Consider the following 16,790-nt stretch of genomic DNA (forward strand, 5'->3'; position numbering starts at 1 on the left):
AGCACTTTGCTATATATGTCAGGGTCCCAATGAGCCAGAATGGAACTCTACTGCAGACAAACAAGTGCTTATATATGACCCAATCTTCAGTGATATTAGCAATGCAGTTTTGAACAGAAGAATATAGAATATACTGCTCTTTGTATGTTAAAATATATACAAAAAAGTATCACATGAATAAGCTCATGAGTTTTCTCCTTTGAGAGACAGGATTAAAAATCTGAGTCTGGCTTTTTGCCTGCAAACTGTCCATTTCCTCTATAAGAGTTTGGAAAGTTTTGTGATTGCTCAATCACTGTGCTTCATTTCTTTTCTAGTGAACTAGTCTGGTTTCCCCCTAGCACTGTTAATAATTACTACTAGCTCAGCCTAACAAACTGTCGCCAAGCCAAGAACTGAACACACATGTGATGATTCATTACTAGTAAACTGAAGTTCTATGGGTGTGTGTGTGTGTGTGGGGGGGTGTCGCTCAAAAAAACAACCGCTTCCATATTTGTTGCTGATCCCAGGTGAAAATACAGCATCTGAAACTGGCTCTGTTTGTTAGCAAAGAAAAATGAACAGGTACAGAATTATATAGTCGTTGCAAGTTTTCCCAGCTCACCTCTTCTCACTGTGATGATGATAACAATGATTTAAAGCAGTTATTTTCAGAAATGTTTGGATTATGGATGTTGTGTAGTGGGTCCGACGCAAGGAAGAGACGCCAGCCGGTGTGTGAGTTCAGCTCTTTATTGGATGGGGGGTAGCGAACTGAGGGATGAGGGTTACCTGGCCTCCTTAAATACCTAGCCAGGTAAGCGGACAGCCAATGGGGTTGGCCCTAGGTTTCCCACCAAAACTGGGTTTCCCGCCAAAACCGTTCAGGCCAACGCCCCCTGGTGGCTGTTGCTATGCAGGTGCCTGCATACATAACAATGGAGAAGGCAGTCTAAAGGTTTTTACAGATGAGTGTGCACAGAAACTTTTAGTTTTTACTTATTTGGCAGCAAGGAACGGCAGTATCTTCTCTCAAGCAAATTATGAATGAATGTACCCACAGGAGATCCCAATATCTTTCACCAACTCAACACATCATTTGTGGAGAAATCATACCTTCCTATAATTAAAACTGTAACCTGGAGTTGATGGCAAAAGAAAATTCTTCACTATTTTCTCTCACTGATCCTCCCACTAGGTTTTGGCATGTTGTATGAAAGCATATAATAGAAAAGTAGGCCAAAGGAATTACAAGTGAGTATCTGTACTAAGGGACCAGGTCCACCCAGTAACTCTTCTCACATGATACCAAACCATACTGAGAAGTAGTGGTTACGCTGATCACCTTCACAATTCGCTTTTTTAATGATGGGGAATGAATAACAAAAAGAATAAAGATATTGAGGAGTTATTGGTGCTTTATGAGCTTGGGTGTTTGCTTGCATTTCCCAGCTAGGTAAGAACATCTGTGCAAGTGAGTGTGGGGTTTATTGGCTCTTTATATAGTGTTGCCAGTTTTGGTGGGGGTATGGTTTCCTCCTTGGTGGTTCCTTGATTACAGTATTATTTTCTGCCTGGTTGTTAGGGGTTAATCCTTGCTTATCTGTGGCTGCTGGAGAGGATGTATTTTCATTTGTTGTTGTTTTTCCCACTAGGTAGCATGCTTTATCTCTATGAGTACATTGATGGCTGATTTGGCTGAAGGCCAGGAAATCCGTAACATTTTCAGACTTGGCTTTGTCCAGGATGCTAATACAGTAATTTCCCATTTGAAACTGTCTATGTGTTTTCTTTATGTTTTCTGATTGCTTGTGGGTGTTCACAGGCTCTTACAGGAATGGGAATAGTAATATTATTTATTGGCCAAGTGTCATTGGACACTCAAGGAATTTTTCTTCAGTGCATAAGCTCTCAGTGTACATACATAAAGTGATAGGTCATAGATCATAAATCATAAGATACAATCATAAATCATAAGATACTAACATGGGATAAATCATAAGATACCAATAGAAGAAGGTAATGGGAAAGATGAGAAGCTGAGAAAGATGAGAAGAAGAAGAATAGCAATACAGCCCTAGTACATGAATAGATATCCAATATCTCAGGGGCTACCACAAAGAAGAGGGAGTCAAGCTATTCTCCAAAGCACTTGAAGGCAGGACAAGAAGCAATGGATGGAAACTAGTCAAGGAGAGAAGCAACCTAGAACTAAGGAGAAACTTCCTGACAGTTAGAACAATTAACCAGTGGAACAACCTGCCTCCAGAAGTGGTGAATGCTCCAACACTGGAAGTTTTTAAGAAGAGACTGGACAGCCATTTGCCTGAAATGGTATAAGTTTTCCTGCCTGAGCAGAGGGTTGGACTAGATGACCTCCAAGGTCCCTTCCAACTTTATTATTATTATTATTATTATTATTATTATTATTATTATTATTATTATTATTATTATTATTATTATTATTATTACTATTACTATTATTATTATTATTATTATTATTATTATTATTATTATTATTATTATTATTATTATTATCCTTAGGCATGAGACAGAGCTGGGGCATTAGGTGTTTAGCATAGTGATGGCATGGGGGGAAAAAACTATTATTGTTGTTTTGGCAAGGAATGCCCTGTACCAGCATCCTGAGGGGAAAAGTTGAAACAGTTTATGTCCAGGATGTGAGGGGTCTATAGATATTTTCTCAGCCCTCTTTCTGACTCGTATATTATATATTGTAAATGACTCCTTTCCCCCCCCCTTCTTGGGCTACTGGGTCTTTTGGTTTGCTAAAGATATTTGGGGGGCTTTAGTAGGTGTAATACAGTGATTCCATGTGGTTGTAGCAGTCTATAACTGTGTGATTGTTTATAAGATTTTTTCTTAATGCATGGGAGTATTCTCATTTTCATAGATTGTATTGGGTGTGCTATAGCAGGAGGTTGTGTGGTGAGTGACGTTTTGATAATTTCGTTGGAAGACATTGTGTAGGTGGTTTGCTTCCTCTTTCTGGAATGAATTACACTTTCCTATTTTCTATTGGAATGAAGACATTTTTTTTCTATTGAAAGTCAATTGGTAGGTCCCACCCTCTCTTTTATTGTTTTAGACTCTGAGGTAGAAAATCCAAAACTCACCTTACTTCCCTGGCTACAAATTGTACATCAATTTAATCAAATTGCTATCCATTATCTTTGTTTACATGCTGCTTCAACCCCAGCACATAAAATAGCAACCATTCTGCCTAATATTACGACCTTCCCAATGTAGTAATATGTCCAACTCATTTCTTGCTCATTTCTTCTTTTTCCATTTTTAACTTTTTAACTTATTCACTATTTTTCATTACCATATCATTTTATTACAGCTATACTGATGTACTTCATTTAATAGTGTTTTGTCATATATATTTTTTTAAAAAACGTGAGTTTAATTTAAAAGTGAAAAGGAGGAGGAGAAGAAAAAACAGTAGTAGTCATTTAAAGGCTAACAATAATGGAATATAAGCAGAAATTGTTATAATTCCAATTGTTATTTTGGTAAAGTAGGTATCTAATTGAAATAGAATTAAACAGGAAGAATCACGCTGTATTTAGCTGGACAAAAAAAATACTATTTTTAAACTGTAACTTTCACGAAGGATTGTGCAATTCTTCAAGTAGGCGGCAGTTACCACCCATTCTGTTTCAGCCATCCTAAAGATTTGTTTAGCTCTGCACTCTTGCTGTATGGGAGTCCTGCACATCAAAGGTCTGAGAGCATTTGCTAAATAGCAAACAACACCATATGGCTTGTAAATTTATGTGTCTCACAATGGAGAACAAAGGATGTGGTGCTGATGTGGTGCTTCACAGACACAAACAGACAAAAGAGGCTGCTCCCAGACAACAGAAAGCTTTGATGGTGCAGAAATGGCCTCAGCACAGTTTATTTGTCACCCAAGCCCCAAATGAAAGCTATAAGGGTTTCTCCATAAGGCATTACTTAATGGTTGTGTATTTACTGTAATCCTTCACCCAACATTACCCACCAGGAAAATTACAGTGCTACCTTTGCTCAACTACTGGTTCATGTTATCACATTAGCAACTGACAAAGTCAATGTAGTGGCCCCACTGAAACGAAGCACAGTCTGTAAATCATAATCTATTCTTTATTTTCTTTTGGTGGCAGAGGGAGGGCACAGCCTGTAAATCACGGTTTGTTGTTTTCTCTTTCAAAGATCAAGAGATACAGTTTTACAGAAGCCCAAACTTCATGTAAATGGTTTAGGAAATTTAGAAAATATTAACTCTAAAGAAATAATGGCAGGTATGATATGAATAGTGCAAAACATAGAAATCCAGCTCTTTGAGATTTATGTATCATTGTTCACTGACAGGGGGTATCTTTCAGCATTCCAGTATCTGGTCTGCAATGAATTTGGATGAATCCTTCCTCCTTCATCTCTGCAAAAGAACAGTTGAAATAAGTAAGACAACACTAAACAATGATGCTCATTCCAGTCTTCCTCAGTGGATATGTTTTCACTCCTGTGGATTCATCAGTGTCATTAGGTAAAGGTAAAGGTTCCCCCGCACATGTGTGCTAGTCGTTTCCAACTCTAGGGGCCGGTGCTCATCTCCGTTTCAAAGCCAAAGAGCCAGCACTTGTCCGAGGACGTCTCCGTGGTCATGTGGCCGGCATGACTGGACACCAAAGGCGCACGGAACGCTGTTACCTTCCCACCGCAGTGGTCCCTATTTTTCTACTTGCATTTTTACTTGCTTTCGAACTGCTAGGTTGGCAGAAGCTGGGACGAGTAACAGGCGCTCACTCTGTTACGCGGCACTCGGGATTCGACCCGCCAAACTGCCGACCTTCTGATCGACAGGCTCAGCGTCCTAACCCACTGAGCCACCGCGTCCCTATCAGTGTCATTACTAAGACCATATTCTGTACATAAGTGTCATTAAAGGTAAAGGTAAAGGTAAAGGTTCCCCCACACATGCGTGCTAGTCGTTTCTAACTCTAGGGGCCAGTGCTCATCTCCGTTTCAAAGCCGAAGAGCCAGCACTTGTCCGAGGACGTCTCCGTGGTCATGTGGCCAGCATGACTAGATGCCAAAGGCACACAGAATGCTGTTACCTTCCCACCGTAGTGGTCCCTATTTTTCTACTTGCATTTTTACGTGCTTTCGAACTGCTAGGTTGGCAGAAGCTGGGATGAGTAACAGGTGCTCACTCTGTTATGTGGCACTCGGGATTCGACCCGCCAAACTGCCAACCTTCTGATTGACAAACTCAGCGTCCTAACCCACTGAGCCACTGCGTCCCTTATAAGTGTCATTACTACAGTGCCATTACTAAGACCATATCTGCACATGTAAGGAGAAACTTCCTAACAGTGAGAAAAATTAACCAGCGGAACAGCTTTGCCATCAGAAGTTGTGGGTGCTTCATCACTGGATGTTTTTAAGAAGAGACTGGACAGCCACTTGTCTGAAATGGTATAAGGTCTCCTGCTTGAGCAAGGGGTTGTGGACTAGAAGACCTGCAAGGTCCCTTCCAGCTGTATTCTTCCTGACTGACACATCTTTCTAATTTCTACAAATAGTACAAGATAATAAATATGTGCTTAAGAAAATAAGGTGGTATCAAAAGCAAGACTTAGTAACTGATTCAGTCTTCCATTGGCTATACGCCACGGCTTTGCAAAAGCTTGAAAATAATCACTTTACAAAACATGTTAGTGCAAAGTTCTTTGAAGTCTTATAAGTAGTCGTGGACTTTGCAAGGCACACATAACTACTACTGAAACTCCCTCAGTCACTTGAATGCACAGCTCTCCTTTCCTACACTGGATTTCCTAGCAGTCGCGTCGTTACATACGTAAACATGTGTTGTGAAGACTACAGGTAACAGCTTTCAAAATAGCTGAACAAGCCTTGCAAAGGACTTCATTTCACAAACAGAGGGCCAACAAAGCTCTTCTGAATACATTAGATAGCCCTATTACAGTATATGCAGGGCCATCTGTATGGCCATTGGAACTATCTCAGAATATTTTAATATATATATATACTTCCTATTGTATGCTTGATCCTTGGGTTAGAAGGACTAAGCATCTAGTCCAAATTAACTGAAACTTTATCCTATTGAAAATCATGGGAGATAATAATAATAATAATAATAATAATAATAATAATAATAATAATAATAATAATAAATTGTAGTGTAGCGCAGGGTTAATGACCACGAAGAGACAGCTGGCATGCGGTAGAGAACAATTTATTCAGTGAGGAACCGGACAGCTGACAGCGTGTTTTGGTCACCCTTTTATACCGGAGCCAGCAAACCCTTGTCCAATCCCAACAGCGTATTCTCCCGCCGCGGAACTCTCTCCAATCAGCCGGCGGCACTTTTGACAGCTCGGAGCTGTCAACAAGCTGCCGCGTGTGCGGTGTCCAATTTACTCTTGCCGCCTGGCTTCGAACTGTCAGGGAGCTGTCAACGGTTTACCTCATAACGTATCATAACATAACATAACATAACATAACATAACATAACATAACAACAACAATAACAATAACAATAACAATAACAATAACAATAACAATAACAATAACAATAACAATAACAATAATAATAATAATAATAATAATAATAATAATAATAATGCCTGTGAATGACAATGCTCTGAATTCAGTTTTAATATACAACTGTACTTTTCATATCATAGGGCCATGGTGGCGAACCTATGGCACGCATGCCACAGGTGGACCGCAGAGCCTTCTAGGTGGCCACATGTACCGTCGTCCCATTCCTACGCCTTCAGCTGGGTTTTATAAAAACTTTTCCATTTTGCTCTTTGAGTTCATGGTGACCTAACACTAACACTAACTCTAAGTGGAATTTTCTCCAATGGGATTTTCCCATGTATTTTACCAGGAAAAATAGATAGGGCAGCAAAGAAAAGTAAGTGTCCTCCTAACCATAACCAAGCACTACGAGTTTGTTGGCAAATTCCATTTTCCCGTAGGAGTTTATTTATTATTATTTATTATTTAGATTTATATACCGCCCTTTCCCGAAGGACTCAGGGCGGTTTCCAGGATATTTAAAAGAAAATCAATACAAAAGTTAAAACAATTAAAAAAGATTAAATGAAACTCTGAGAGAAAATAAAAACCCCAGTTAAAATTAAAAATTAAAAATTCTCAGCCTGGGCCAGAGAGCTCAAAGAGCCAGGTCTTCAGGTCCGGGCAGAATGAACGGAGATCGGGGGCAGTCCTAAGCTCCGCGGGCAGCTGGTTCCAAAGGGCAGGCGCGCCCACTGAGAAGGCCCTACCCCTGGGTGTTACCTGCTGGCAATCTTTGACCGGCAGCACCCTGAGAAGACCCTCCCTGTGGGAGCGCACTGGATGAAGGGAGCTTGATGCTGGCAGCAGGTGTTCCCTAAGATATCCCAGACCCTCGCCATTTAGGGTTTTATAGGTCATCACCAGCACCTTGAATCTCACCCAAAGGGCAACCGGAAGCCAATGCAGCTCACGGAGTAGAGGTGTTACATGGGAGTATCGGGAGACCCCCATCACGACTCGTGCGGCTGCATTCTGCACCAGCTGAAGCCTCCGGGTGGTCCTCAAGGGCAGCCCCATGTAGAGAGCATTGCAGTAGTCTAAACAGGAGGTCACGAGCACATGAGTGACTGTGCGTAGGGCATCTCGATCCAGGTAGGGTCGCAACTGGTGCACCAGGCGAACCTGGGCAAAAGCCCCCCTGGTCACGGCTCCTATATGATCTTCAAATCCAGGAGGACGCCCAAGTTGTGAGCCCTATCAACACCTCACCCCCCATCGTTAGAGATGGAATAGTCTGGTTGACCCGAGATGCCGGTATGCACAGCCACTCAGTCTTGGCAGGATTGAGACGAAGCCTGTTTCTCCCCATCCAGACCTGGACCGCTTCCAGGCAACGGGACATCACGGCGAGGGCATCGCTGGGTTGGTTTGGGGTGGAGAAAAAAGTTGGGTATCATCAGAGTACTGATGATACCCCACCCCAAAACCACGAATGATCTCACCCAGCGGCTTCATATAGATGTTGAACAGGAGGGGCAAGAGAACCGACCCCTGAGGAACTCCACAAATGAGAGGCCTCGGGGCAGACCTCTGCCCTCCCATCAACACCGACTACGAGCGGCCCAGGAGATAGGAGGAGAACCACCACAGAACAGTGCCTCCCACTCCCAATCCCCTGAGACGCCGCAGTAGGATACCATGGTCGATGGTATCGAAAGGCGCTGAGAGATCTAATAGGACTAGGACAGAGGAACAACCCCTGTCCCGAGCCCGCCAGAGATCATTCACCAGCGCAACCAATGCCGTCTCCGTGCTGTGCCCAGGCCTGAAACCCAATTGGTACGGGTCCAGATAATCAGTTTCCTCCAGGAACAGAGGAAGCTGATGCGCCACCACACTCTCAACAACCTTCGCCAGAAAGCGAAGGTTGGAGACCGGACAATAGTTATTTAAAACAGCCAGGTCCAGGGCAGGCTTCTTGAGGAGGGGTCTCACCACTGCCTCCTTCAGGAAGGTGGGGAAGACACCCTCCTTCAAGGAAGCAGTTATTACTGCCTGGAACCAGCCTCGTCTCTCCTCCCGAGCTGCATAAACCAGCCAGGAGGGGCACAGGTCCAACAAACAAGTGGTGGAGCTCAGCCTCCTCCTCATCCTGTCCACATCATCAGGGTAAACAGGATCGAACTCAGTCCAGATAACATGCTCAAGACCGTCCGATTCCTCCACATCTGACTCCGCCCAGTCAGAGTCCAAACCGGCCCGAATCTGAGCGATTTTGTCCGTCAGATGATGACTAAACTCCTCGGCCCACCCCTCAAGGGATCCTCCCTCACCTCCTGGTTAAGAAGGGAGCGAGAAACCCTAAACAGGGCGGCCAGGCGATTATCTGCGGACGTGATGAGGGCAGCGAAGTAATTAGCCTTCGCCGTACTCATCGCTGCAAGATAAGATCTTATAAAGATTCTTAACTGCAATCGGTCAGATTCGGATCGGGTGGATCTCCAACAGCTCTCTAGACCCTGTCTCCGACGCTTCATCTCCCGGATCTCCACAGAAAACTATGGAGCCCAACGGGATCTGCGCCGGGTCAGGGGTCGCAAGGGTACAACACAGTTGAGTGCCTCAGCGGCCGCCCTATCCCAGGCATCAACCAAGGCATCAACTGGGCTGTGAGTGAGGGCGATGGGTATAGACCCAAGCGCCATCTGGAACTGTTCCGGGTCCATTAGATGCCTGGGGCGGAACCACCTGGTAGGTTCCGCAGCCCAGCAGTGGGGGGTAGCATAATGGAAGACCAGCCACAGGAGATAATGGTCGGAACATGACAGGGGAACAATGACTGGTGAACCCCCTCCCAAATCATCCAACCACTGTCCGGACAGGAACACCAGGTTGAGAGTGTGACCCCCCACATGAGTTGGGCCCTGAATTACTTGGGTCAGGCCCATGGCTGTCATGGAAGCCATGAACTCCCGAGCCAACTCAGACGACCCTCCCAGTGAAGGCAGGTTGAAGTCACCCAGCACCATAAGCCTGGGGAACTCCACCGCCAACCCTGAGAGGGTGTTGAGCAGCTCGGGCAGGGCTGTTGCCACACATCTGGGCGCCAGGTATGTAAGCAACAAGCCCATCTGAACCCGAGGGCCACATCTCAGGCGGAGGGTCTCACTCCCGCCAGTCTGGACAATGGTGGTCTCCCGTGGACATAAAGTCTCCCTGATAACCACCGCCACCCCTCCACCCCTACCCTGAGCCCACGGCCGGTGTAGCACACAGAAACCTGGAGGGCATAATTCAGTCAGAGGGACCCCTCCCTCTGAGCCCACCCAAGTTTCCATAATGCACGCCAGATCCGTGCATTCCTCCTCGATCAAGTCATGAATGAGGGGAGCCTTGTTAACAACGGATCTGGTGTTGAAATAAACCAGCCTAAGCTCAGGGACCTGATCACCCTCACCCCGGGGCGAGAGGGTGCTAACCGGAGGGTCAGAGTGCGCCAGCGCTCGAATACAGCGGGGGCGCGATCCCAGATGTTGATATGGCCCTCCGTGCAACCACCTGCCACCATTCCCTATCGTCGTGGGGATTTGCATCCCCACCCCAGCACACACAGAACCAGCAGTCTCCACCCCCAACCCTATCTCACCGGGACCCTTCATAGGCCCAGACTGAGTACCAATTAAAAATTCCCTCCCCACCCTACTGTCCCTCCCCTTCCCTAACCCTTTAAAATACCTAGCTAAAAATATATCAGGGGCCTCTTAATGCGTCTCCACCAGAGGCCCCTAGTTAAGCCCAGCCACCTCTCGGGGTCCCAACAATTGGGCCCGTCATCAAGGGAAATGTTAGAAAGGGAGGCTGGTCATATCCAGGAGGGAAACCCCCCCCTGAGGGCGTACAAGTCCGATCTAGAATATTGTACTCGAGCCATGAAATGGAACTATCCGTATGAGCCATTGTTCATAAATGGGAGTTCATGGTGACCTAACCCTAAGTGGAATTTTCCTCCAATGGGATTTTCCCATGTATTTTATCAGGAAACATAGATAGGGCAGCCTAGAATAGTATGTGCCCTCCTAAACATACCCAACCAGTCTGAGTTTGTTGGCGATGTGCATTTTGCTCTATGAGTTCATGGTGACCTAAGCCTAACCCCAAGTGAAATTTTCCTACAATAGGATTTTCCCATGTATTTTAACAGGAAATATATATAGGGCGGCCTAGAAAAGTAAGTGCCCTCCGAAATATACCCAACCACTCTGAATTTGCTAGCGATGTCCATTTTGCTCTGTGAGCTCATGGTGATCTAACCCTAACCCTAAGTGGAATTTTCTCCAATGGGATTTTCCCATGTATTTTACCACGAAACAAAGATCGGGCAGCCTAGAAAAGTAAGTGCCCTTCTAACCATACCCAACCAGTCTGGGTTAGCTGGCAATGGGAATTTTGCTCTATGACTTCATGGTGACCTAATCCTAACCCTATGTTGAATTTTCCTCAAATGGGATTTTCACATGTATTTTACCAGAAAACATAGATAGTATATCCCAGAAAAGGAAGTGCCCTCCTAACCATACCCAAGCACTCTGAGTTAGTTGGCAATGTCCATTTTGCTCTTTGAGTTCATGGTGACCTAACCCTTACTCTAAGTGGAATTTTTCTCTCTATTTTACCAGGAAACATAGATAGGGCAGCATAGAAAAGTAAGTGTCCTCCTAACCATAACCAAGCACTCCATGTTTGTTGGTGATGTGCATTTTGTTCTGTGAGTTCATGGTGACCAAACCCTAACCCTAAGTGAAATTTTCCTCCTATGGGATTTTTCCATGTATTTTACCAAAAAACATAGATAGGATAGCCCAGAAAATTAAGTGCTCTCCTAACCATACCCAAGCACTTCGGGTTAGATGGCAATGTCAATTTTGCTCTTTGAGTTCATGGTGATCTAACCCTAACACTAAGTGGAATTTTCCTCCAAAGGGATTTTCCCATGTATATTACAGGAAACATAGGTAGGGCAGCCTAGAAAAGTAAATGTCCTCCTAACCATAACCAAGCCCTCCAAGGTTGTTGGTGAAGTCTATTTTGCTCTATGAGTTCATGGTGTCCTAACCCTAACCCTATGCAATTTTCTCATTTATTTTACAACGAAACATAGACAGGGCAGCATAGAAAAGTAAGTGTCCTCCTAACCATAACCAAGCACTCCATGTTTGTTGGCGATGTGCAGTTTCCTATATGCGTTCATGCTGACCTAACCCTAATCCTAAATGGAATTTTCCTCCAATGGGATTTTCCCATGTATTTTACAAGGAAACAGATAGGATAGCTTAGAAAAGTAAGTGCCCTCCTAACCATACCCAAGCACTCCGACTACATTGGCAATGTCCATTTTGTTCTATGAGTTCATAGTTTCCTAACCCTAACCATAACTGGAATTTTCCTCCAATGGGATTTTCCCATGTATTTTACCAGGAAACAAACATAGAAAGGGCAGTCTAGAAAGGTAAGTGCCCTCCTAACCATTCCCAAGCACTCCAAGTTTGTTGGCGAATTCCATTTTCCTGTTTGAGTTCATGGTGACCTAACCCTAAACCTAAGTGGAATTTTCCTCCAATGGGATTTTCCCATGTATTTTACCAGGAAACAAAGATAGGGCAGCCTAGAAAAATAAGTGCCCTCCTAACCATACCTAACTAGTCCGGGTTTGCTGGCGATGGGCATTTTGCTCTTTGAGTTCAGAGTGACCGAACCCTAACCCTAAGTGGAATTTTCCTCCAAAGGGATTTCCCCATGTGTGTTACCAGGAAACATACATAGGGAAGTGTAGAAAAGTAAGTGCCCCCCTAACGATACCCAAGCACTCCAAGTTTTTTGGTGAACTCTATTTTGCTCTATGAGTTCATGATGTCCTAACTGTAACCCAAGCACTCCAAGTTTGATGGTGAAATTGATTTTCCTGTATGGGTTTATGGTGACCTAACCCTAACCCTAAGAGGAATTTTCCTCCAATGGGATTTTCCCATGTATTTTACCAAGAAACATAGAAAGGGCAGCCTAGAAAGGTAAGTGCCCTCCTAACCATACCCAAGCACTCAGAGTTTGTTAGCAAAGTCCATTTTCCTGCATGAGTTCATGGTGTCCTAACCCTAACCCTAAGTGTAATTTTCCTCCAATTGGATTTTCCCATGTATTTTACCAGGAAACATGGATAGGGCAGCTTACAAAGTTAAATGCCCTCCTAACCATACCCAAGGACTCTGGGTTTGTTGGCGAAGTACATTTTCCTGTATGGGTTCATGGGGACCTAGCCCTAACCCTAAGTGGAATTTTCCTCCTGTGGGATTTTCCTATGTATTTTACCAGGAAACATAGGGCAGCCTAGAAAAGTAATTGTCCTCCTAACCATATCCAAGCACTCCGGGTTTGTTGGTGATATCCATTTTCCTGTATGGGTTCATGGTGATCTAAACCTATACCAAAGTGCAATTTTCCTCCAATGGGATTTTTCCATGAATTTTACCAGGAAACATAGATATGGCATTCGAGAAAGTTAAGTGCCCTCCTAAGCATACCCAAGCACTCCGCGTTTATTGGCAAAGTCCATTTTCCTGTATGAGTTCATGTGGATCTAACCCTAACCCTAAGTGGAATTTTCCTCCAATGGGATTTTCTCATGTATTTTACAAGGAAACAAAGATAGGGGAGCCTAGAAAAGTAATTGCCCCCCTAACAATACCCAAGAACTCCAAGTTTGTTGGTGAAGTCTATTTTGCTCTATGAGTTCATGGTGTTCTAAACCTAAGTTGAATTTTCCTCCTATGCGATTTTCTCATTTATTTTGCCACGAAACATAGACAGGGCAGACTAGAAAAGTAAGTGTCCTCCTAACCATACTCAAGCACTCCGAGTTTGTTGGCAAAGTCCCTTTTACTGTATGAGTTCATGGTGAGCTAACCCTAACCCTAAGTGTTATTTTCCTTGAATTGGATTTTCCAATGTATTTTACCAGGAAATATTGATCAGGCAGGCTAGAAAAGTACGCGCCTTCCTACCTATACCCAAGCACTACAAATTTGTGGGCAGTGTCCATTTTGCTCTCTGAGCTCTTGGTGACCTACCTTCACCCTATAGGGTATAAAGAAATAAGGAAACCCAACCTTTTCTGTCTTCCTAATTTTTCCTTCCCCTTTCCTTCCTCTGTCATTTACTTCAGTCCAGTTTCACAAACTGGTTTTTAGAGAAACAGTAGGTAATATAGGGGGTTTCTTTAACACAAAGCAATAATGTATGACCATGTCATCCTTGGCAAAAACAAGCCCATTTGGTGGGAAGCTTCAAGGAACAGGAGTGCAGAATGAGAAATGCAGGCTTGGTGGAAAACTTTCCAGCCTATACTGTCGTTGACTCCTGAAGATATCCCTTACTCTAGAACAGTAGTCTTCAAACTTGGCCGTTTTATGACTTGTGGACCTCAACTCCCAGAATTCCTCAGCCAGGCCTGCCCATTAACAAAGAACAATCTTTAGCTATTTGGCAATCATTCCTTTATGAATAACCTTTTTTAACCAAATGGTACGAAGTAGACTAGAAAAAATGTTGTGTGCTTTAAAAAATGGATCAAAGTATTAAGTATAATTGTAACATGAGTATTAATGGAGAACAAGTAACAAATGCATGTGGTATGTGGGAATGTAATGAAGTAGAAGAATTTAACTTCTTTTTTTAAAAAAAACCTAAAATCTCAGAACATTCCACTGGAGTGTTTACTAAAGTTTATCTAAATCTTTATGAGTTCAGTCCAAGTCTTCACTGTACTTATAATCTGATCATTCCAGCTCAATGGAGAAAACTGCAACCACAGCTTCTGCAAGAATTATGAGAATATGAAAACTGTAGTTCTCAAAACGGGGAGATAGATACTGAAAATAAGGGGAAAGTAGTGGTGGGAGTCAGCCAGTTCGCACCATTTCGGAAGAACCAGTAGCTATTTTTTTCTGTTGCTCAGGCCCAGAATGCACTTCTTGGAAGCAGCTTCCACACAGAGAACCAGTTGTTCACCTATTTGAATCCCACCCCTGGGGGAAAGCAAATAGGAAAAAAAATGTATACATTTGTAAAATACTGCACATAAGAATATTGATACCATTGTTTTATACTACCTACACTGATTATCAGTATATAGTAGAAATATGTATGTGTAACAGCAGAGAGGAAATGATCTAAAGTTTTCCTTGTCAAATTGTGTTTCACAGAACCCTTTATAAGAATTTATGGGTTCTGTAAGAAGTTAAAGCAAAAGCAAAAATAAAAAAAAATATCACACAAATGGGGTATTTCTTTTATAACTACAGCTTTGCCTCTTGATCAGGGATTTTGTTGTTATTTTTGTTAACTAACAAGATCCATAGTCTGAAGAAGTTTGAAAATCCCTGATCTAAACCACCCAAGAGAACTGAAAACTGTGGCAAAGTACATATGCTTTGATTTAATTGTAGCAATTATGATAGTTAAACTAGAGTTTAGGAGCACCCTGATTGAAGGTTTAGTGAAGTCACAACAGAATGAAACAGAGAAATCCATTCATATGAGACATCAGACAGGAATCGCAAGATGGCTGTGCTTCTTATGTCTTCTGTAATATTGATCCAGTTTGATGGAATAGTTTGGTTTAGTTACATATTTTAGTTGTTTCTCTTTGTGATGAAAGCATCATTTAGCCTTATATTTAACTTTGATTTGGGATGCTATAGAAATGCTATTCACTGTGAATTTTTAAACAAACCAACCTAATTTATATTTCTCAGATTAATATGTCAATCAAAATAGAATAGAATAGAATAGAATAGGATAGAATAGAATAGAATAGAATAGAATAGAATAGAATAGAATAGAATAGAATAGAATAGAATAGAATAGAATAGAATAGAATAGAATAGAATAGAATAGAATAGAATAGAATAGAATAGAATCTTTATTGGCAAAGTGTAATTGGACACACACAAGGACTCTATCTCTGGTGAATAAACTTTCAGTGTACATACAAGCAACAAATGATAAATCATGATCACAATCATAGTAAAATAATCTTAAATCATAAGATACAACACTCAGTGATAGTCATAAGACACTAAATAAAAGCAACCAACATAAATCATAAGATACAAACAACAAAGTGATGTTCATAAAATGCTAAAGGAATAGATAATAGGAAAGATGAGAAGGATAATTCTCATAAATTCCTAAATTCATTTATCCTTCACCTTTTTTGAAATTCTGTCAATTTTGCAATATCGTCAGGCTCAGTTATGACACTTAACAGTTAAATCAAAGGTACGTGTCTGTCACTGATAAATAACAACTGGAAGTGTTGCTTGACCCAACATTTTAGTTCCTGAATATTTTTCATTGGAGACAAAATGAGCATTTGAGAAATCAAGACCATAAATTGATATATTAAGGATGCGAATCTAGAAACCATAAGGACATCTGTTTCTCCCACAGATATTAATACTTGCTAATAATAAATAACTACTCATTCCCAAATACATTTCTGGATTGTTGCATTTATTTTCCATACACTTAATCTTATATTATTTTTCTAGGAAGAGAGACTATTTTTTTCCCCTGATCACCTGAAGAGAACTTTTTTGCTGCTTCTGCTACTTCTGTTGTTGATCAAACAATGGCAAATCACAAGTCAGGCACCAAATTATTCTTAAACAAACTATCTGAAGAAATATAGTTTCACATATAGACTTAAGCTATGCTGTTGCCTTTTGCTGTGCTGACACATATGTTGAAATTTCTGAAAAGCAAAAGGAGTTTCTTTTCAGTCTACAGAATTACAATTATGGCTATGGTAGTCCAGCTTCTCCATTAAAAAGAGGAAGGATACAACTTTCTTGAAGCATCTTGTTGTTGGTCAAGCTGAGCCTTTGCTGGCTGGGAAAAATGTCAATCCCATTTATTTTTGAGAAATACAAATCTGGAGTTGCTTTGTGACTTCATTCAACAACCTTCTGAAGGAGCCAGCAGGAGGGGATTTTCTGCTAGGCATGTTACATAATTCTGCCATTAAAAGAGGAAGGAAAAAAAAATAACTTTAGAAGTGCCCATAGAAGGAAAACTCTTCTAGTACTGAGAATATAGCTAATTTGAGAGATATCTTGCATCTTATACTCTTGTGGTAGAATTGGGGCCCTTTAGTCAGATATTTAAAAAGCTATTATGTATGTTGCATGCAC

This window comes from Vipera berus, assembly GCF_964194415.1.
Source record: "Vipera berus genome assembly, chromosome: 3".
Lineage (NCBI taxonomy): Eukaryota > Metazoa > Chordata > Lepidosauria > Squamata > Viperidae > Vipera > Vipera berus.